At 48.4% G+C, this 22,139-nt stretch overlaps 2 long non-coding RNA genes across 8 annotated transcripts in view; both read left to right on the forward strand.

Annotated features, from left to right (window-relative positions):
- Positions 1 to 358: 358 nt before the first annotated feature.
- Positions 359 to 9,679, forward strand: LOC148002172 (uncharacterized). Of its 3 annotated transcripts, XR_015634594.1 has the most exons (5): positions 359 to 444; positions 972 to 1,164; positions 2,834 to 3,113; positions 7,693 to 7,789; positions 8,217 to 9,679. It is a non-coding gene; the product is annotated as an uncharacterized LOC148002172 (long non-coding RNA). The 3 variants fall into 3 exon arrangements; XR_015634595.1 differs by lacking the exon at positions 2,834 to 3,113; XR_015634593.1 differs by lacking the exons at positions 359 to 444; positions 2,834 to 3,113 and adding an exon at positions 718 to 802.
- A 4,152-nt stretch (positions 9,680 to 13,831) lies between these two features.
- LOC102554603 (uncharacterized) overlaps positions 13,832 to 22,139 on the forward strand; it is a 35,632-nt gene continuing 27,324 nt past the window's right edge. For all 5 annotated transcript variants that reach the window (XR_015634589.1, XR_015634588.1, XR_015634587.1 and 2 more), the window contains exon 1: positions 13,832 to 13,929. This is a non-coding gene — a long non-coding RNA (uncharacterized LOC102554603). The remainder of the gene's footprint in view (positions 13,930 to 22,139) is intronic.

Here is a 22,139-nt window from a genome sequence, read left to right on the forward strand (position 1 = left end):
AAAAAATCCTCACTGCTATTGAGGTCACGGTGACCCGGACAGGACTTGGAGTCCCTGCTCACCCATTCAATCACTCCTGCAGGGCCTGACACCCAGTAAATGACCTGTACGTATTTGATTTTACAAAAAAGCACCCCCGCCCCCGAAACAAGAGCCAGGATGTTCCTAGGCCAGGAAATCCGTTCCTCTGCCTGCGTCCCATCCTCCTCCATGCGCCTCCATTTGCTGAACTCACAGTGGATTCGGAGGCCAGGAAAGCGACACCTGCCGGCGGATGGCGGAAGTGCGGCTCACCGGAGCCGGCATCCTGCAGGCCAGGCAGAAACGGGCCCTGGGCCAGGGCGTCTGCACGTGGTTTGCCTGAGCAAGCCGGTTCTTGATTCGGTTGCTCTGAGCGCAGCACGGTCTCCTTCTTTGAAAGATCGTCCAAAACTTCTCCATCAGGCATGTGTAGAGGAGCCTACATGTCTTCAGGTTTTGGCCCTGGGTGACATCTTCAGTCAGCCTGCTCCCCTCTCCCCTCTGGTGTGCCCAGTCTCTAGATACCTCCTGCTCGGTGAATTCCATTAATTTTAACTCTGCCAAATGAATGGAGTCCCCTTTCCTGGTGCATTAGAACCCTCCCCGTGCTTCCTGTTCTGACTTCTAGTAGCAGAAGTGGGTGGGAGCAGAAGGGCCATGAAATTCAAGGCCAGTCTGGGTTGGTTATCTTGCCTCAAAAACAAAGAGCGAAACCAAAAAAGAACACACGCTTGTTTTTCCGCCATCACTGGTAATTTTTTCAAAGCCAGATCGTCCTCTGGTAAGCTTTTGTCAGCCCCTTGCTTCCTGCAGGAGCTAGTGTGTGGTAGCCGTGCCATTCACAGAGGCTACTACAATTCAGCAAAAACACACCACGTCTAATTTATTACTTGTGCGGGCTATGCGGGTCTAGCCTCAGCTTATAATCACCCTCTTTCATTGTCACCAAGAGCTGGAAGGGAAGCTTTCTGGAGAAAGGCTGGAAGACCCGAGCCGTCTATCTAGAGCTGCTGGTTTGGGACTTGTCCCTTTAAGGAAGGGAGAGACTTGAGTTCTTGCAAGGCTGTCAAGCTCTTCTAAGGTGTCACCTGCTGTCTAGGTGGACGGGTAGAGAAGCCAGGCTGCTTCTCTGCAGATCAGAAGGTAAGTGGAGAGCCGGAAGTTAGTATGTGGGTGGTTGGACTTCTCCCAGCTGCTGGGAACGTGTTTGAAGCAGGGATTTCAAGGTGCTGGTGGGAAGACTGTTGACTCATCTCTGAGCATGCTCAGTAGGTCCCTCCCTTCTAAAGGCTAGGTGTGGAACTCAGGGAGTTCCTGCTGGTGGTTCTGATGTTCTGTTAAACTTGACCAGGGCTGGGTGTAGCTTAGTGGTACAGGTTAGCTGGAGAGGCAACCAGCAGGGGCTGGGAAGATTCCTATAATCCCAGCATCCAGGAAGCATAGGCAGGAGGTTCAAGGCCAGCCTAGGCTCCATTGTGAGACCCTATCTCAAGTATCCGAAAATAAGTTTGCTAGTTTCTGAATTAGAGAAGGGAGCAGGGTGACTGGGGGGCAGACTCCAGGGAAAAGCCCGGCTGAAGGAGAAAGGAGAGTGTTCCATCGCCGAGGATGGGAGTGGAGAAGGGGAACCAGTCTGTGTGAGAGCGTGCTAAGTATATGCTATCTGAGCCACACTGAGTGCCAAAGTACAAAAATCACAATTAACTTAACGACTTTAATGAGCTTTATTTTAGGTTCTGTAAGTGGGCTTAATGTGACGACAGGTAGGACATCCACAGAGGGAGGGATTGCTTGAAGCCACTAGAAGTCAAAGCAAGAAGCACGGGTGTGGAGAGGACCCCCACTGTCTCCCCGCCTGCCACACACACGTACTCCATGGTGAGGAGAAGGGAAATGAGAGAGTAGTGTCTGGGTTCCAGTTCACTGAGGAAGCAAGTGTGCTGAGAGGAGGGGAGACAGAGGGGGGAAGTCAAGAAGTTGACTTCGTGACGGGCAACCTGAGCAGAGAGGAAGAAAGAAAACCCTGTGTAGCACCACTGAGGGAGAGCAGAAAGACATTCCAGTAAGAGGAGTAGGAGAGAGCCGCCCTGAACGGCGACTTCAAACCAGCTGTCACCCAAACCTGACTGAGAAAGCAGCATCTTAGACAATAGGTTGGGTCCTGGAGAGATGGCTCAGTGGCTAAGGGCACATGCTGCTCTTCCAGGGAACCTGAGTTCTGTTCCCAGCATCCAAGTCCGAGCCAGCGCTAAATTCTAAATCCAGGGGATCTGACGCCCTCTTCTGGGCTGCATGGTCTCCTGCACACATGTGTATGCGCGCATGCGCACACTATCGAAAAAAATCATCTTTGGAGAATAGAAACTGTCAGAGGATATCTCACAAGGCAAAGACAGTTTTTCCAAGACCTTTAGTTGTTGTTGTTGTTGTTGTTGTTGTTGTTGTTGTTGTTGTTGTTGTTGTTTAAGACAGGGTTTCTCTGTGTAGCCCTGGCTGTTCTGGAACTCACTCTATAGACCAGGCTGGCCTTGAACTTAGAGACTGGCTTGCCTCCACCTCCTGAGTGCTGGGATTAGAGGTGTGCACTCCCTTGTCCTTCAGTCTTTCTTGGTTTTCTTCAGTCCAGCACTCCAGCCCGTGGGATGATGCTAAGACAGGTTTCCCCATTTCAATTTTCAACCTAGAAACTCCCTCACAGGCACACCTAGGCTTGCCTCCTGGGTGATTGTAGACCTTGTCATGTTGACAATATTGATCATCATAGGAGGGACATTTGACAAAGTTTCTGATCAATTTTCTGTTTTATTTCAAGGCTGGGTTTCTCTGTGCAGCCGTGACTGTTTCAGAACTCTCTCTGTAGACCAGGCTGGCCTCAAACTCACAGAGATCCACCTGCCTCTGCCTCCTGAGTGCTGGGATTAAAGTCGTGTGCCACCAACACCTGGCTCAAGACCTTTCAAAAGGATCAAGATTATAAAAGGAAGGAAGGAAGGAGTGAGGAACTCTCGGACTCTCGGAAACTTTAGGACCCCGGAACTAAATTACGATATTGGGAAACTGGTGTTTGAAGTTTAATCTGCAACATTGGACAGGTGTTAATTTCCTCATTAACCATTAACTATGTTAGTATTTAGCCGGGTGAGGGATAGATGGATATTCAGTATACTATCGTTGCCATGTTGAGAGTATAATATAATTACGTTTCTCCTTTGGAATTTTTGAGTCAAGGTCTTGCTGTGGCTCAGGGACTTCCTTGTCTTTTTTGCTTCAGGCTTTGAATGCCTGGCCTTTTGTTTGTTTGCTTGCTGGCTTTTTTTTTTTTTTTTAAACTAAGTTCAATGTAACCCAAAATGGCCGCCAACTCAATCTGTAGTCAAGGCTGGCCTTGAACTGCTGATCTTCCTGACTTTACCTCCCGGCTACTAGGATTGGATTGCAGGTTTTGTAGCCAGTTTGCTGAGATCATCCTTGACTCTTAGTGTGGGTTTTCTATTAAGTCTAAAAATCTCAAAAAGTAGAAAAAAATCATTATTTTGTATGTATGCCGCAGGGTTTGTAATGTCAAATACATTTCTTAGAGTAAACTGTTCACTTTCGTGGACTCTGGGACGTCTGGGGTTGCCGGCCTGTGCTGGGCAGGGAGGGAGGCTCCTGGCTCTGAGGGCCTGTTTGGGGGGTCTGTGTTTTGATGCTGCCAAGAACAGGCTGTGGTCAGGGACGGTTGCAGCTCACATTACCACAGTCTGGAGGCCTCCCTGCAGCTGCTAGGTAGGGCCCACTGAAGGGGCTAGAGAGGCTGTCCCAGAACTCTTTTTTTTTTTTTTAATTTTTTTTTTTTATGAGAACACTGTAGCTGTCAGACACACTAGAAGAGGACATCAGATCCCAGATGGTTGTGAGCCACCATGTGATTGCTGGGAATTGAACTCAGGACCTCTGGAAGAGCAGTCAGTGCTCTTAACCACTGAGCCATCTCTCCAGCCCCCAGAACTCTTAGTAGAAGCTATCACAGCCACTATGGGGTATTTGGACACCCAGAAGAATTACCCTAGGGAGACGGTGGTCTGTGAGAGCCTGTGGTAGGCCGAGTTCTTCCATTTGTATGTGTGAGGGGATAAACCATAGTTTCAATCTTAAAGGTCGCAGGCAGTGGCCTCTTTCAGCATGAGTTCTTCAAGCAACCCAAAGAATGAGTGTGTCTCTACTAACATCTTCCCCCGGCCTCACCACCGTGTGCTACACCAGAGCTACACCTGGGGTGATGTCGCCCCACTCCCACTCCGGGAGACATGTGACCATGTCTGGGGATATTTTCAGTTGTTACATTGGAAGGCACGTATGTGTTCAGGCATGTAGTGTGACTGTTGAACACTCTGAAGTGTGTACGAGTGCCCCGACCATCCCCATAGATAGAATGCCTTCCCGCTCCAAATATAGGTACCACACAGGCTTAGAAAACCGGAGTTAGAGGAGGTGAAATTTCGAGCTGTCTCTGGTCCAGAAGTTGCCTGGGCGCTTTTCATGAAGGAGAGGGTATTAACTTCACTTCCTGGCTTGGTTTCAAGTGGGTAATTATAACCTGCCTACCTGAAATTTACACCGAGTTTCAGTATGTGTCTGTCTTCGTGCTTAAACAAGCCAAGCGTGGCTGTATTCTCAACAACAGGGCAATATTCTGCACCCGGATCGGTTACAGGTCAGCAGGGGGTTAAACTATCGGTCTGCGAAAGTAATTCAAAGCCTTCAGGGATTAAAAAAACCAGGAAAACAAGAAACCCGGGATATTACTACCATTATTAATTAGCACGATCGCGGCGACTTCATTTTGTTTTTGTTTTTTGACCACTTGGGAGTCCCATAGGATTCCTACTAGCACTAAGGTCAAAAGCAGATACGTGACCTTCAGTCAAAACCTACGCAGCCTGGAATTAATAAGTTAGCTGTTAAAAGGAGGGAGCTCTGCGTCCTGGAGCTTGGGTGCCTGGGAGAAGCTTGGCTCTGGGGATGTTAAGCTTCAAAGCAAATCTCCAATCTTTGTTTGTTCTAGCCATTCCCTGTTTAGGAGGGAGCGGCACATACTTGTCTGTTGCTCCAAGGCAGGGGCAGATTCTGAAGGCATTAAATAGAGGCTCACTTCCAGTGAAGCCGAGAAACTGGAACCAGGCTCTGTCTCCCTTTTCTTGTTCACCCCAAAGACGACAATAATTTACAGAGGCAGAATTTAAAATCTGGAGGCGTACTTGACACATAGCATGGCTATCGTTCAGAAGCCCCAAGAAGTTGTTTGGAAAACCGATTCTCCTCTTCTCCCCACCCCCAACACCTTATGAAGGTTAAACATGCTGAAGGCCCTAGGCATAAAAAGCGGGTACTGGGGCTGGAGAGATGGCTCAGTGGTTAGGAGCACTGACTGCTTTTCCAGAGGTCCTGAGTTCAAATCCCAGCAACCACATGGTGGCTCACAACCATCCGTAATGAGATCTGATGCACTCTGCATCTGTGTCTGAAAACAGCTACAGTGTACTTATAATAAATAAACAAACAAATAAGAAAAAAAAAAGCGGGTACTTTATGTTGGTTTATTAATGTTCTCGGGATTTCTATCGTTACAAAAATAGGATCTACTTCATATGAGTAACGTGGAGTTTTGACAGAGTGGAACTTTGGGAATTTTCAATGGCGGTACCAATGATGTTTCTGCTGGATACGTTTTGATTAAATAAGTTGGGGAACTAGGGAGTTAGCTCAACTGTTAAGAGCCCTGGCTGCCCCGGAAGAGGACCTGGATTTGGTTCCCAGCACCCACATGGCAGCTCAAAGCCACGTGTAACTCCAGTCCCAAGGATCCAACAGTCTCTTCTTGCTTCCTCAAGCAGCAAACATGCACATGGTACACAGGCATACACAACAATATATCCATGCATGTAAAGATACTGTAGCTGTCTGCAGACACACCAGAAAAGAGCATCAGATCCCATTACAGATGGTTGTAAGCCACCATGTTGTTGCTTGGAATTGAACTCAGGACCTCTGGAAGAGCAGCCAGTGCTTTTAACTGCTGAGCCATCTCTCCACCTTCCAAATAAATACATTTTTAAAAGTATTATATGTTTTAAAATGTTAAAAAATTTCTATATTTTTCTTGAAATCTGTATTTTTACCTCTAGCATAAATGTAGCCTTTTGTCCACCTGATTCATCAGCATGTGTTGTCAACTAAAAACATGTATTTTGAAGTTGCAGTACAGGGAGGCAGAACTTTTAGCCAAGGGACAAGAGTCTGTTTCACAAAGCAAAATGATGGTTCTCAGACAGAGCCTAAAGCTGTGCTACCCTGGAACCAGGAGTCTGTGTGGGCCGACTCTTCCCTAGGCGCTGATCTGAGTCGAGTGTGCGGATAACTCTTAGCTTCCCGTCCCTTCTTGGTCTTGCTACCCCTACATTATAGCTGGAGAAACAGGCTGCGAGCAGTTGGAAACTTCACTCACAGTCAAAGCAGAGAGAGGAGCTAGAAGTTGCGGAATTCCAACCGTATCTGTAGCCTTTGCTCTTGCAGTCCCGCTACAAACCATGAAAATTGTAGCCTTTTTCAGTTGTTTCTACTTCACACTGGCTGCCTCTGGCTCAGGAGGCAGATGGCCCCTGGGGCCTGGACTATATCTTTGTATCAATAACTGGTTTGAGATGGTTAGACTCAGTGCATGGAAAGAGGCACCCTGCTTGGTGGAATTTGGTGCCCTATTGTGATGAGTGCATTTGCCTCCTCTCTGCTATTTGAGTTTGGGCGATGATTGTTTCTTTTCCCACTTTCCTTGCACACGGCACAATTGATACTGACTCAAGTTCAGTCACACCCCAGCATGGCCTTTTGCTTGTGGCAGTTTTGGGGAGTGCAGTGTGTGGTGCTGATGGCATATTTATCTTGGAGGGGTGGCTAGAAAGCCAAGTGTCATCTTTAAACATGAAACACATTACTCGGGGTTGGGGATTTAGCTCAGTGGTAGAGCGCTTGCCTAGAAAGCCCAAGGCCCTGGGTTCGGTCCCCAGCTCCGAAAAAAAGAAAAAAAGAAAAGAAACAAGTTACTCTTCTCCTGGGAGTCTAACCTTGGCTCTCTAAGATTCGGGAGGCAATGGTAAAGCCTTAGACTAACGGAGCACTTGGGAAGCTGGGACAGGAGGATTTTGAAGTCAAGGCTAGCCTGGGCTAAATGTACAAGAGAGAAAAAGAAAGCTGGATCCAGCTCATGAGTTGGGGCAAGGTGGGAGGATCCTGAAGCAGAGGCTAGCTTAGGCTACACAGCAAGATCTCAGCCACCTGCCAACCCTACAGTTCAGTGCCAGTGCCCCTCCCCCTTGCCTTCTTGGTCACTGCAGTAGTGGGGGGGGCGGTGTGTGCGGCTTGGTTAGCTTTCTACTACTCGTATTCAGGGTTAAGCAGGACCCTTTTTGCATCAAGTTTAAAACACAACCATTTGCTAACAGATAGTTCTGTGCTTGTAAGACATGTGGCGACTTGACATAGCCTGGGAGGCCCCTTGGATCAACCCCAGCCTGCGTTCCCTACCCAGCAGCTGTCCCAGGTGGCCTGCCTCCATTCACTTCCAGTAGGGTTAAAGGTAAGTGGTGGCCTCTGTACCGACAGGCCCCTGAGGCCCGATGTCTTGTGTCCTAGGCTACAACTCTGAAATCTGGCAGCTCTGTGCCAATGACTGTCTGTGTGGCTGAACTCAGGCCTCACACGAGAGATGTCTACTCTCACATTGTTCAAGGTAAGATACAGTTCATGTGCTTCAGACTACTAGACCTTTCCTCTGTGTGGGTCTCTCACCCTTGGACAGGCCTAGGTTCACCGATAAAACACTTACCTAGAATGTGTAGAGACTTGATCTCCACCACTGGGGGAAATATAAAAAAATTTAAAAATGGCTGAAGTCAGGTGTCCTTTTCCACTTGGCCTTCCTTTGCTTTTCCTGTCTTCGGTCTCTTATCTTCTGGGGAGAAGCTTGCCCTGATAGTATATACTGATTGACACACTCCTGCCACGCTCACACAGCATCCCCACCCCTCCACCCCCACTTCTCACTTCCTCTGCACAGCTGGGAGGCCTCTCACCGCTTTGCTCCCTCACTCCACCTGCGAGTGGGGGGAAATCAATATTTTCGAGGGATGAATGACTATGTCTCTTTTTTTTGGCAGATGAGCCTACTTAAGAAAACAACTCAAGTCAAAAGAAATCTTGACTTCCGAAGCTTAGCTGGAAACACCTCCAGTCCATGTGTGAGGCAGCCTTTTCTCGTCTGCTTCAGTCTCAATACTGACACCCCCGCCCCAATTCAGTTTGAGGGAGAGAGTACTTATTTCTTTCTGGGTTCTAAACTAAATACTTGAAGCACTCATTGGGAGCTCCAGAGGCATGTCCGGCCTGGAGCTGTGGTATCTCCCCACAGCACATCTCCCACCCTATGTCAGCACAAGGGCACCCTTGCCAGTCCTAACTGACTCTGAAGGAATCCATGTAGAGTGCCGTGACACTGGGTCGTTTGCAGTCATCTGTCCAGAACCCTAGTACCTTGCAGCCCCTCTCTCCTTAATGGCTTGGCTCCGCCCAATCCCCGCCCCGTTTCCTACCACCAATCAGCTTAAGTCCTTCACCCTTCCGTTGTTACTGTGTATCTACAAGTCGAACTGACTGCCACTAGCTTAATTGGTGTCTGTTGTGTACACCACTGGTCCCTTAGATTCCAAGAGTTTGGGTGAGCATTATAGTTACTTTGGAATAACTTTCAGGGGGAGCCTGTGAAAGGTAATTATAGGCAGCCTGGAAATTCCCAGAAAGCCTTGGCTTTGAAATAGTCGGGATTTGCTTCTTTTTTTTTCGGAGCTGGGGACCGAACCCAGGGCCTTGCGGTTGCTAGGCAAGCGCTCTACCACTGAGCCAAATCCCCCGGGATTTGCTTCTTATCTACGTACATGCCGTGCACTTTACGTTAGAAGCTCTCGGTTTGGGGATGTGGACCACGGTCATCGTAATGATAACAGAAGCAGCGTGTGAGCCGCTTGTCATGTGCCAAACACAAGGGTTACAGGGACATACTTTCAGGACAGTTGTGGTAGGCAGGGGTTGGATGCAGCTCTGTTTATGGCTTCCTCATCTGTGAGCTCAGCCGAGATCTGACCTGGTGTCCTGGTTTGCTTTCCGTGACTCTGATAAACACCAGTGGGGGAGGCAACCTGGGAAGGAGAGGGCTGGTTTTGACTTAGAGCAACAGTTCTCCGTCTGTATGTCACAACCCCTTTGGGGTTGAAAGGACCCTTTCACGGGGGTGGGGGGGGTGGTCATGTAAGACAATGGGAAAACGCACACACTGACATTACAATTCATAGCAGCAGCAAAATTACGGTTATCGCAAAGCAATAAAATAATTTTCTGGTTGGGAGGGGGGTGTCACCACAACACGAGCAACTGCATTAAAGCATCATGCAGCATTAGGAAGATTAAGAACCACTGGCTTAGAGGTTATTTATAGTCCATTACGTCAGGAATCCGGAGGCAGGTCCAGACGCAGGGACCATGGATGAATGCTGCTTCTGGCTCACTCAGCTTTGAGAACCAGGTCCACCCGCCTAACACTAGGCTGGACCCTCCTACATTCAACAGGAAAAAAAAAAATCCCACAGGGCAATCCGACTGAGGTAATTCCTCAGTTGAGGTTCCCTCAATTAGTTGTGTCAATATGTGTGTCAAATTGATACCCCAGGAAGGTAGAAGCTGGAGATGGATCGGGCTGTGCTGGACAGGAGCAATAGACATCTCCTGTATCTGACCGCTTCTTAGTTTACGAAGGAATCCTGGAGACTGATCACTGATAGGAACAGTGCTCCAAGGCCAAACTTATCCCTATCACCCACCAATCCATTGTCCAGGGAAGCCTGTGGAATGCTTGTGGCTTCCTGCCTACCCTTTCTCCTTATGCCTCCTCAAATCTTCCTCCCTCACATTCCCGGCCCAGCTCTCATGATTACTCTTCTTCCGGATTTTTCAGAACATTCTAGAAAATCTATGAAGAGACGAGAAAAACATGACCCCCCAGCAGAACATGACCGGTTCTTCTCAAACGGATGACCCCTCACCCATGGCAGCAGCAGGTACAGGCCATAGCTGCGGCTGACCTTGTACCTCCCCTCTTACACACTCCCAGTGTTTCTTGTCAGCAAATCTGTCCAATCGCCAAAAGGCCGAGGAGGGTGGGGGATGGGCCCACGAAAGCTGTGGGTACCACAAAACCAAGGCTAAAGGACAAGAAGATGGCATCGTGGGTTTTTCATCTCCAAGGACATCTCAGGGGTCCTCTTCAAAGAACTCGCCATTCCCAAACAGGCCAAAGGCTGTTTGAGATGACCAGAGGTTAGCAATATTATGCGGTAGAATATTAATGATATGCCCCTTAGTGTGCTGATGTATTATGCGGACAGTTGAGTGGCATCGAGAACGTCCACACTGCTTGCTGACCACCTGGTCTCCAGAGCCTTCTCGTCTCTCCAGTGAAGCTTCTTACCCACCAAACACTGGCTTCTCTCCTTGCTTCCCCTCCCTAAGCCTCCAGTAACCGTGTTCTCCTCTAGGCCCCTCATATAGGGAGATCTGAAGAGCAACCACAGGTAGTGATAGCATCCAGTTACTTAGCGCGGTGTCTAGACTTTCCCATGCTGTGCCGGAATCTTCTTCCTCGTCGACTTTGTGTTAGTTTTCTTTCTGTTGTTGTGCTAAAACAAACAAACAAAAAACCCAACCAACCAACCAAATAAACAAACCCACAAACAAAAGCAACTTATGGAAGAAAGAGGTTTTGGTTGTTGTTTGAGGTTTTTTTTTTTTTGTTTGTTTGTTTATTTTGTTTGCTGTTGGTTTTTGTTTGTTTTGCTTTGTTCTCGGTTTCTTGCTTCTGGCTTCTGGTCCCAGAGGGACAAGAGCCCATCACGGTTAGGAGGCATGGCTGCAAGTGTCATCAAGGGTGGCAGGAGCAGGAGGCTAAGAGATCTTGGACCACAAGCAGAGAGCGGGAGGTAGAAGGAGGGTGAGCCTATACATTTTGAAACCCCGCCCTCAGTGATATGCCTTCTCCAGCAAGGCTGCATGCTTTCCCAGACAGCACCATAGCCGAGGACCCGGTATTACAACGGCCGAGCCTAGTCTCACTCAAACAAGGCGGGACATTTAGCTTGTTGTATTTCCAAAGCACACCTTGTTTCCTCATCCATCCGTGGATGGGCCCTCGGGATAACGTAATCAGTGCTGCAAAGGTTATGAGCATACACACCTCGGGTCAAGACCCTTTATGTCTTTTGAGGCTTGGCCCTGCTGTAGTTTGAATATGAGATGTGCCTCGCTTCCCAAAGGTCCACGTTCAGCCCAGTCAAAGCAAGGAAGTCTCTCTCCACACCTTTCAGCAGTAAATCCGAGTGAGGTTGGTGTATGTCAACCACACCCTATCCCCAGGCACCTCGGTGCTGTGCAGGTTGGCTCTGGAGGGGCAGAGTTGAGGGCGGATGTTCCCTTGAACTCTCAAGTTTGTGGCTCGGTTCACACTAGAGCAGCTCTGTAATTCTTCCAGTCCGGCTGCCAATAGCAATCAGACCCTTCTCAATGAAGGTGCATCAGAGCCTCTTGAGGCTGCCTTGAAGGGTCCCTAAGAAACAAGGTCACACCCGTGCCTTCCAGCAACGGTTGAATTCTTGTTCTCTGTGTGTTGTAGTTATTTTTCTTTTCTTTTTCTTTCTTTTTTTTTTTTTAAGATTTATTTATTGTATATGAGTACACTGTAGCTGTCTTCAGACACACCAGAAGAGGGTATGGAATCTCATTACAGATGGTTGTGAGCCACCATGTGGTTGTTGGGAATTGAACTCAGGACCTCAGGAAGAGCAGTCGGTGCTCTTAACCACTGAGCCATCTCTCCAGCCCCTGTAGTTATTTTTCTGTTGCTATGGTAAAAATACCATAAGCAAGGTGCCTTATAGAAGAAAAAAATGTTTGGGCTTAAGATTCAAGATGGGTAAGAGTTCAGTAGAAGGGGGCAGAGCCCCAGTGGCAGGAGCAGGAAGCTGTGAGCTTCCTTCTCGAAGCACAAGCACAAAGCCGACATAGTGAACTGGAAACGGCATGAAGTCTTTAAACTCTCAAAGCCCTTTCAGAGTGACGTACTTACCCGGGCCAGGCTCTACCTCCTAAACCTCCCCAAAGAGCACCATGACAAATCCATGAGCTTGTGGGGGACATTCTTGTTCAAACCACCACGCCATGAGTCAGCTGGCACATTCGTGAGTCTTTCAAGCCAGAAGAGCTGGGCCCTTGGCAGTGCCAGGAAAACAGAAAAGGGCCTCTTAGACTGCACCAGCTACTTCAGTCTATACAGGCCAGGCTGGGCCCTGGAGAGCTCTGAAGTGAAGCCCTGAGAAGGCAGGCTTGCTTTGTGTGTGTGTGTGTGTGTGTGTGTGTGTGTGTGTGTGTGTGTGTGTGTGTGTGTGTGTCTGTCTGTCTGTCTGTCTGTCTGTCTGTCTGTCTTCCAATAACAGCTAGTAGACTGTGGAATGAAATCACCATTGAGAACTTCTTGGTCTGGGCTGGAGAAAGGGTCTCTTCAAAGGAAGAGACAGGTATGGGGACCTCCTGCAGTCCCACCTGGGAAAGGCATCTGTCTCAGTCACGTGGTTTTTCCTCTCTGCCTGTCTCTTGTGATTGTCGCCACAGCCCAGCAGGAGAAAGCTAAACATGGCAGGGCTCCATTTGCAGGGGAGTTGGACAGTTCTAAGTAGCACTGGTACCTAGGTGGGGGGGAGAGGTCCTCTAGAGGCTAATCTGCATATATTTTCATTCATTTGCATGCACGTAGTGTTGCCTATGAAGCTTCTTCCAGATGCTGAAAATAAATTCAACTATTAATATTTTACAAATTAAAGGAGGGAGGAACCACAAAAAGACCCTTTCATTTGCAGTTTAAATTTAAAACTAATCATAGAGGGGTTGGGGATTTATCTCAGTGGTAGAGCGCTTGCCCTTGGTTTGGTCCCCAGCTCCGGAAAAAAAAAAAAAAAAAAAAAAAACAACAAACTAATCATAGAGCCCTTTTCCTTTTCCTCTGTCTATCCTTCCCTCCCTCTCTCCGGGTTTGACCCCAAGATTTTTAATACACAGGAGACAAACACCTTAATACAGGTTGGGGTTGGGGGATGAATTGCTGGCTGATGTTGGGGACGGGGAGCGCGACAGTTCTCACAGTGTAGCCCAGGCTGGCCAGGAACTTGCTATGTAGACTAGGTTGGCCTCGAGTTCACCAAGTTCTACCTCCTGTTTCCAGGAGTGCTGGGATTGAAAATATATGCTGCCAAGTTCTATTAGTGTACACGTTCTATAAACGTAAAAAGAACCTATTTTGAGACCTTTTCAGGGAGAGACAAGAGAAAAGCGTGGTAAAATCTCCTGTTGCACGGTAGTCTGTCTTTTTGCCCCCAAAGAACTAACTAGTACAGTTTGGCAAGGTTGGGCTTTGCCTTCTGATGCTTTTTCTAAAGGGAAAACGGACTCTCACCCTGGAAAACACCAGTCTTGTTTGTTTTCTGTTCCTTTAGAAGTCAGCCCTGGAGCGGCTGGCAGCGGTGAGCACAGCTCTCGGGCGTTGTGTAACCGCCAGGCAATCACGTTGCACCCACCGCTTCCACAGACTGGTAACTGCAATAATAAATCGGAGCTTATTCAAATACGAGAAACCATCCCAGCGGGCTCCAAGTCACGTGTCCAGGTCACATGGCCTGCCAGACAGAGAAGGCGGCTGGCAATCATTAACTAATGCTTTCTCCCAGGGAGAAAAATGCTGGCTTTAAGGAGGCCGGGACGTCAGAATTGCAATAGAAGGTATCCGGGGTGGGCGGGTGACTTTATTCTCGCTAAGTGCTTTCTAGAGGAGATGGCAGAGCCAGCAAACAGGGCCCCTCGTCCCCCTGCTTTCTCTAGAATTTGCAGACTTGCGCGGCCCAGCCTGCTTTTCCAGACCGGCGGTAGCTAGGGCCGCAGCATCTGCAGCCTAGGAGCCAATGCGCCGCCCCAACGCCGCTGGGACCTCAGAGATGTTCTGGGCTAAAACTTAGGGGAGAGCCAGGTTTCTGTGCCTTAGGAAATTAGTGCCAAGGGTTCCCGGAGACGTGAGAGGGAGGAGGCACGTCAGCCTGTGCGAGCCCTGGCGGAGTGTTCATTACACCTAAGTCTTGTGGTTGATGAGACCGGGCACTCCCTGCCTGGCGGTTTCCCTGCTCAACCTTTGAGTTTAGACGTTTCTTTCTCCTTCTCTAGGTTGGGTACTGACTGTTCCTTGGTGCTTTCAAAAATCTGCGAAGTAGAGTTGAGTTTGATGTTCGCGTAGAAGTGAAAAGTAGAGGGACGGAAAGTGACCAAGCTTTGTCGGAGGGAGAGAGGATAAAGCGCAGAGAAAGGGCCTTAGCAGAATAAACAAACAAACAAAAACAGAAAGGAAGGAAGCCAGCCCTTTCAAAACCTCAAAAATCCTACTTTTCACATTGTGCAAAAAGTCCTTTTACCAGTCACTGCGTATAATAAAGACTAAGTCTTCAATGGATGGATCTCTGTGAGTCCAAGGCCGGCACTGGCTACACAACAAATTCCAGAACAGCCAGAGCTACATAGCGAGAGCCTGTCTCAAAAATAGATAGATAGATAGATAGATAGATAGATAGATAGATAGATAGATAGATAGACAGACAGACCGGAGGTATCCAGTTGCCTCTCTAGCCCACCAGTTTTAAATCGGCATAAGTTTACTCAATGGTTCTGTGATCCCATGAGAATACTTTTGCAAGGTTCTAATTCCCTTTCCTCTGGGTTTGTATTCAGCAAGGAGGCTTAATTATAAAAATTGATTACTCCTGAGCTCTGTTTGCTGTTCCACACATGCAGTAAAGGGCCGTGTTTCTTAAATTCTCCAAGACTCTTGAGATACGTTTTACAAGAACAGGCTTTAACTCAATCTGTTGTTTTAGACTGGTTTTAATAAAGCCATCTCAGTATGCTTTCAATTGCTTGGATAAAACACTATAACCAAAACCCACTTGTGGAGAAGAGGGTTTGCTTCAGCGTACAGCCCTCTGGTCACACCGTCACTGAGGGAGGGCAGGGCAGGAACCCGAAGGCAGGAGCTGATGCAGAGGCCATGGAGGGGAGCTGCTGACTGGCTTGCTCCCTATGGCTTGCTCAGCCTGCTTTCTTCTGTCGCCCAGACCCACCTGCCTAGGAGTGGCGCTGCCCACAGTGGGCTGTGTCCTCCCACTTCAATTACTAATATAAAAAAAAAATCCCTCCAAAGGGCTGGCCTATAGGCCAGTCGGATGGGGGTCATTTTCTCAACCGAGCTTTCCAGAGGCCCCGAGTCCTCAAGTTGACATAACAACTAATCCGTGTACCACCCCCATTTCCTCTGAGGTGCCGTAGGATTCCAAGATAATATTCAAAGATTGTGGCTCTAACTGCTGGGTGGGCAGAACTGAAGTCGTGATTTTCTTTTCTTTTCTTTGAGATAAGAGTCTCTTGTGATCCTGGTTAGTCTCTATGTAACCCCCAGTGCTCCTTTGTTCCCCAAGCTCTGAGGTCGAGGGCACGCATCCTCCTCGTACCCGGCCAGTGTCTCATCTTAGCTGCCATTACCAGATTGTTGGGGAGATGGAACAGTATGAAGGACGATTCTAGTGAAGAGAGAATATCCTATGGAAATGTGATTCAATATTTTGTATTCCTTCGTGAATTGAAGCATACCAAAAACCAAAACAAAACCCTAGAAAGCCAAAGAAAGCCTGGTGTGAATGAAGTGGAGGCCACAGGACCAGGAGTCATCCAGGTCAAACAGCTGCTGTCAAACAGCTTTAATCCAGCACTCCTGAGGCACAGTCATGTGATCACCTCTGATCTCAAGGCCAGTCTGGTGGGTGTAGCCAATTCCAGGTCGCCTGGGCCATTCAGTGAGACCCTGTCTTCAAAACCAAACAACTGTAACAAAGAAAAACAAACAAACAAAAAAACAAAACAAAACAAAAAAACCCCAAAACCAAAAAAACCCACAAACAGCAAAAAAGGAGGATCAGGAATTCAGTGTCAGCCTTCAGTCAGTTTTAGGCTAGCCTGGGCTACCTGAAACCGGGCATCAGCAAAGGAAGACATTCCATCTGTTAATCCCTAATAACAAGCCATCTGTGACAAAGGTAGAAGTGGAAGTATGTCCTTCTAGGGAGCGCTGTGTATCCAGGCAGAAATGACTGAGCTCCATCCACCGGCAGTGAGTGGGTGCCACCCACGCCGGCCTCACAGCCCCCAGTGCATAACTGTCTTGTATACAACTGTTTGCTGTTTCGTTTGGCCTCTGACCTGGACTCCTTGACGAGCCCACAGTAAGAACAGCTGGCGTCCTCTTGTTGTGGTCTTTAGAGGAGGGCTGAATGCTGTGACTGAGTGCTTGGGTCCCGCAGTGTGGACAAGTGTGCACACTTAGTCTGCACCTGACTTCCACGTCTTCTGCTCAAGTCAGTCATTGGATCACTGCTCACAGCCCAAAGCACCTCAGCACCTCACTGACAGACGGTTCTTTCTGTTGCTATTGGTTTGGTTTTGGCTTTTCTGTGTGTAGTCCTGCCTGCATTGAAACTCACTCCGTAAGACCAGGCTGGCCTTGAACTCACAGAGCTCTGCTTGCCCCTGCCTTCTGAGTGCTGGGATTAAAGGCGTATGAGCCACCACGGCTCAGCAGAGGGTTCTATCTATAGTTGCTTCGCCCAACCTGCTTGGGCAGAAGAGAGCCACTCACCCTGTGGCCAACCAGGAAGCGGAAGAAAAGAGGCAGTGATCTTAATTAAGAATCCTACTGACAGGGCTGAGAAATGGCTCAGTGGCGTAGAGCCCTGGCTGCTCTTGCAGAGACCCAGAGTTGACGCCCAGCGCATGCGTGGTGGCGGGTCCCAAACACCCATAATTCCAGGTCCAGAGGAGCTGATGCCTTCTTCTGACTTCTATGGGTACCGGGTACATGGTGCACATACATATATATTCAGACGAAGCATTCGTACACATAAATAAATGGACTAAAAAGAAATCTCACCAATGAAAAATTGGTAGCGGAGGATGGTCACGTGAACGTGCTCCTGGGCCTGTGCACGTGCCTCTGGGTGGCCATTCGGTGCACGGGTCTGAAGTTTGGGTTTGAATAGCTTCATGGCAAATCTGCCCTAGGTACTGGGCCTGTAGCCTAAAGTTATTTCAAGGGTGGTTGTAGCTGGATGAGAGAGGCCTTGCCTAGTTCGTGCAAAGCACTGTATTCATTCCTGAGGCACCTCCTCCCAAAATCCGGGGTTCAAACTTAAATGTTCGTGCAGAAAGCTCGCCTGGACATCAAACAGTAAAAAAGTCTCTTCCGGGATTGCAAGACTCAGTCCTGGGAACATTCCTCCCTCCAGACTGACACTAGGAAGATAAAGAACAAGGCCGCTGACAGGGCCTCATCCAGAATTCTGCCCAGCACTCACTTAGCTCCAATGTGGCTTTCCCATTCACACCCTTCTCAGGATAACCCTGGAAGTCCTGGAGTTTTGCTTGCTCTGTGAGGAGACCTCTGGTTTTCAGAGTGTCTCCTGCTGGCAACACCGAGGAAGACTTTTAAAGCTGGAATTAAAACAAAACAAAACAAAAAGCAAACCATACATCTATCTGATCCGTGACGCTGATGCCTGGCTAAGGGAAGGGTGGGTGTGGGGGGCGGGGCGGGGCGGGATGGGGCGGGGTAGGGGAATGTAGGGAGGAATCGCGGGAGGTCAGACCTTCAGTTTCTCACTGGCATAATTCTTGCTTTAGTTTTACTTTGTGTGGCTGTTTGCAAGTTAGGGAATGGGGTCCCAGGCTCTGCGCCCGGATTGAAAGCCCTGCTCCTTTCCGAAACGCAAAGGTCTCGCTAGGTTTTAACTGTTTACTCCTTAGACTTTATCAAGACCACCACACTCCGTTCTCCCAGGCCTCTTCAAAGACGGCCTCTTAAATATGCCACTGGTCTTCACCCTGATGTCTCGCCCAGGGGAAAGGCTCATTTTGTTAAATTACTCACTCAGCTTGTTGGGACAGCCTTTTAGACTTTAGAAAGACCAACACACAGCCGTTTGTGGGGAGCGTGTGAGCTCAGACACTCTGTAAATGCACTAATTAGCCGAGTGGAAAGAGCCTGAGAGCAGGCAGCAACATCTCCCTTTCCCCAGAAGGAAGCTTACGGGACTCTGCCTCAGCGCCCATTCTCCAGCTCAGGGAAAGGGGCGAACAATCGCGAGCACTGATTCCCCATATCGGGGCGTTTTAACCCCAACATCACTGATGTTCGGGGTCTGACTTTGTGGGAAAATGGAGCTGTCTGAGTCCTGTAGGCTATTTTAGCAGTCTTCCTGGATACAATCTAATCATCTGCCTTCCTCCCCAAAGCTGTGATAAGCAAAAATGTCTGTGCGGCTGCGGCGGAGTGCTTACCTAGCACGTGAATGTTAAAGGTTGAATCCCTGCCTGCCTTCTGATCAGCTGTGTGACCTTGGATAAGTTCCTTTGCCGATGTGTTCCTCGGTTACCTTTCTTGTAATGTGGGATAAGAGCATGGATATTGTTCTTCTGTGATAGAAAGTGTTGAAAACGAGGCTCCAGGAAATAGGCTACGTATTAAATGAGGGCTGTACGACTCATTTTCAAAACTTTTGGGCAGATCGTATTTTCTAAAATAGAAAACAATAGTTCTGACCAGACTTTCCAAATCGTGTCATCCTTGGGATTTATTACCTGAAAGTAGCTTCGACTTTACTTCTTTAGGCTTTTTATTTTTGTAGTTATTGTTGTTTTCCACAGTGTCCCCGGTTGCATGTTGGCGTCAGATTTCCTAGCAGAGGATATATCTTTGTGTTGTTTTTTGAGACCGTTTCTTTGTGTAGGCTTGGATGTTCTGGAACTTGCTCTATAGATCAGGCTGACCTCGAACTCACAGACACCTGCCTACCCTGCTTCCGGAGTGCTGGGATTAAGGGCATGCGCCATCCCATCTGCCCCCTCCCTTTTCTGCCTATCAGTATATGGGTGTTTTGCCTGAATGTAAGTCTGTGTACTATATGCATGCAGTATCTGTGGAGGCCAGAAGAGGGCGACAGATGGTCCTGAAACTGAATTACAGTTGTGAGCGGCCATGTGGGTGCTGGGAATAGAACCTAAGTCCTCAGCAAGAGCGGCTAAGCGGGGTTGGGGATTTGGCTCAGTGGTAGAGCGCTTGCCTAAGAAACGCAAGGTCCTGGGCTCGGTACCCAGCCCCGATAGGAAAAAAAAAGAAAGAAGAGCAGCCAAGGTTCTTAAGTGCAGAAGCACCTTCCAGCTCTTCCCTCTTTCTTTTTTTTTTTAAGATTTATTTATTTATTATATATAAGTACACTGTAGCTATTCAGACACACCAGAAGAGGGCATCAGATCTCATTACAGATGGTTGTGAGCCACCGTGTGGTTGCTGGGATTTGAACTCAGGACCTTGGGAAGAGCAGTCGGTGCTCTTTTTTTTTTTTTTTTCTTTTGGTTCTTTTTTTCGGAGCTGGGGACCGAACCCAGGGCCTTGTGCTTCCTAGGTAAGCGCTCTACCACTGAGCTAAATCCCCAGCCCCGCAGTCGGTGCTCTTAACCACTGAGCCATCTCTCCAGCCCCCTTTGTCTTTTTTGAGACAGGGTCTCACACCCGCAGCCCAGGCTGGTCTCTAATTCATTATGTAGGCAAGTCTGGCCTTGAACTTAAGGAATTCCCCTACCTGAGCATCATTGAAATGAATGCTTGTGGATGACACAAGTAAATTATCGTGTGTGTGTGTGTGTGTGTGTGTGTGTGTGTGTGTGTGTGTGTGTTGCTGAGTCTGGAACTGGAGGACTTGTGGATATTAGGTAAATCTTCTACTACTCAGCCAATCCCCCCCACCCCTGCCTTTCTCATCAGTTTTTCTGGAAGAAAAAATGGCTTCTCCTTAAGAAACTTCAGTTATTCACAAAGCTGTGCTGAGAGTGCTCTGCCTCCCACCAGCAACCACACTGTACTGCATGGGCGGGGTGGGTGGGTGGGGTGGGGTGGGGTGTGAGGGGTTGGCCATTGGCTTCTGGGTCTGCCAATCCTGATCCCTGAGATGCTTCACCAACAATTTAAGCCCATCATGCCCATGAAAGGGCTTACTTCTACAAAGGGGAAATACTTTTATCTCACTATGTCGCCCATGCTGGCCTCCTTGCCACAGATCCCCAGGGTTGGAGATTATAGGCGTGTTCCAATTTTGTTTTTTTTTTTTTTTTTCAAGTTTTTCTATCACCTTTTTTTTTTTTTTTTTTTTTGGTTCTTTTTTTTCGGAGCTGGGGACCGAACCCAGGGCCTTGCGCTTCCTAGGTAAGCGCTCTACCACTGAGCTAAATCCCCAGCCCCATGGGTGCCGTTTTCTACAGGGGGATTTTTTTCTTAAAAGTGTTTTATAACACTTACTTATGGGGGTTGGGGATTTAGCCCAGTGGTAGAGCGCTTGCCTAGCAAGCGAAAGGCCCTGGGTTCAGTCCCCAGCTCCAAAAAAACAAAACAAAACAAAAAAACTCCACTTACTTATGTATAGGTGTGTGCGTGGGTGGAGGGGACACACATATCATGCCTGGCACAGGTGGTCAGAGGGCAACTTTGTGAAGTCCTTTCTAGGGATTAAATTCAGGTCTCTCCTTTCTGAGTCATCTCTCCAGCCCTTGGATTTTTTTTTTCTTTTTTTAAGATTTATTCCTTTTATTTATGTGTTTGGGTGTTCTACCTGCATGTGTAGGTATCTGGTGGGCCTTGGAAGCCAGAAGATGGCATCAGATCCCACCCCACCCCAGCTGTATGCTGCCATGTGGACGCTGGGAACTGAACCCAGGTTGTCCGCAAGAGCGGCCAGTGCTCCTAACCACTGAGCCATCTCTCCAGCCCCAAGACGACTCACTCGGGTATGCTGGCTGCGTTTATAAAAGTCTCTGGCACAGTCAAGACCACCAGTCTACTGTGGAGGTATATGTCTAGCCCTTTCAAAATTTTGAGATGGGGTCAATCTGTAGCCCAGGCTGGCCCAGAACTCACCATCCTACTACCTTTTTCTCAAGAACGCCACATACCTGCCTTAATTTTTCACTTGAAAATAGTATTTGTAATAGGTTTTTCTCTGCTGACAAAATAAGTCAATTCAAGCGGAATTGAGAGTAAGAAGTCAGGTTTATTTGGGTGCAGAAACTTGGTGGGTTCACCAATCCCAAGGGACCAGGGAAATTGCCAGTCAGATGGGAGTTGGGGGGCGTGGCAAATTACTGTTATTTGAACTCCATCAACTTCCCACTAACCCTTCCCTCTCTCTCTTTTTAAAATTCATTTTTTAAAGATTTTTTTTTATTACTAAGTACATTTACTTTACAGCTTGTGTTTTGGTCATATCTGCATGTCTGTATGAGAGTGTTGGATGCATTGGAACTGGAGTTACAGAGAGCTGTCACGTGGGTGCTGGGAATTGAACCCTGGTCCCCTAGAAGAGCAACCAGTGCTCTTAACTGCTGAGCCATCTCTCCAGAGCTGCTCTTCCATCCCATCTCTCTCCTTTGTGGTACTGGACATGGAACCGTGGCTCTCCTCACACCAGTTGTCTAGGCAGCCTCTGCTCTTGGAGAGTGAGAGCACCCGAGTCCTGACGTCTCTCCCAACTCTTCATTCCAGGACTGATCTGGGAACCCTACAAGCATTTAACTACTTGTTTTGATCTCTTCCGTGTAGTGGCAGTTCCTTGTTCATGATTTTGTCACCGTTCATTGTTCCGTGGGTTGTCCCTTCATCTGGACTTCTCCCCCAACCCCCACCCCACCCCAGGAAGTTGAAGACCACGCCCCTGCTGTACAGCCCAACCCCCTCACGCCGCAAGAGTCTCCTCCACACAGCTTTCACCTCACTAACGCCCCTCTGGGCTTGCTCTTCCTGATCAAGGTGTTCAGATACAAATATCTTCAGCTCTGGCTCCTAGGAAGAGGAC

Source organism: Rattus norvegicus, chromosome 12, assembly GCF_021556685.1.
Source record: "Rattus norvegicus strain SHRSP/BbbUtx chromosome 12, alternate assembly SHRSP_T2T, whole genome shotgun sequence".
Lineage (NCBI taxonomy): Eukaryota > Metazoa > Chordata > Mammalia > Rodentia > Muridae > Rattus > Rattus norvegicus.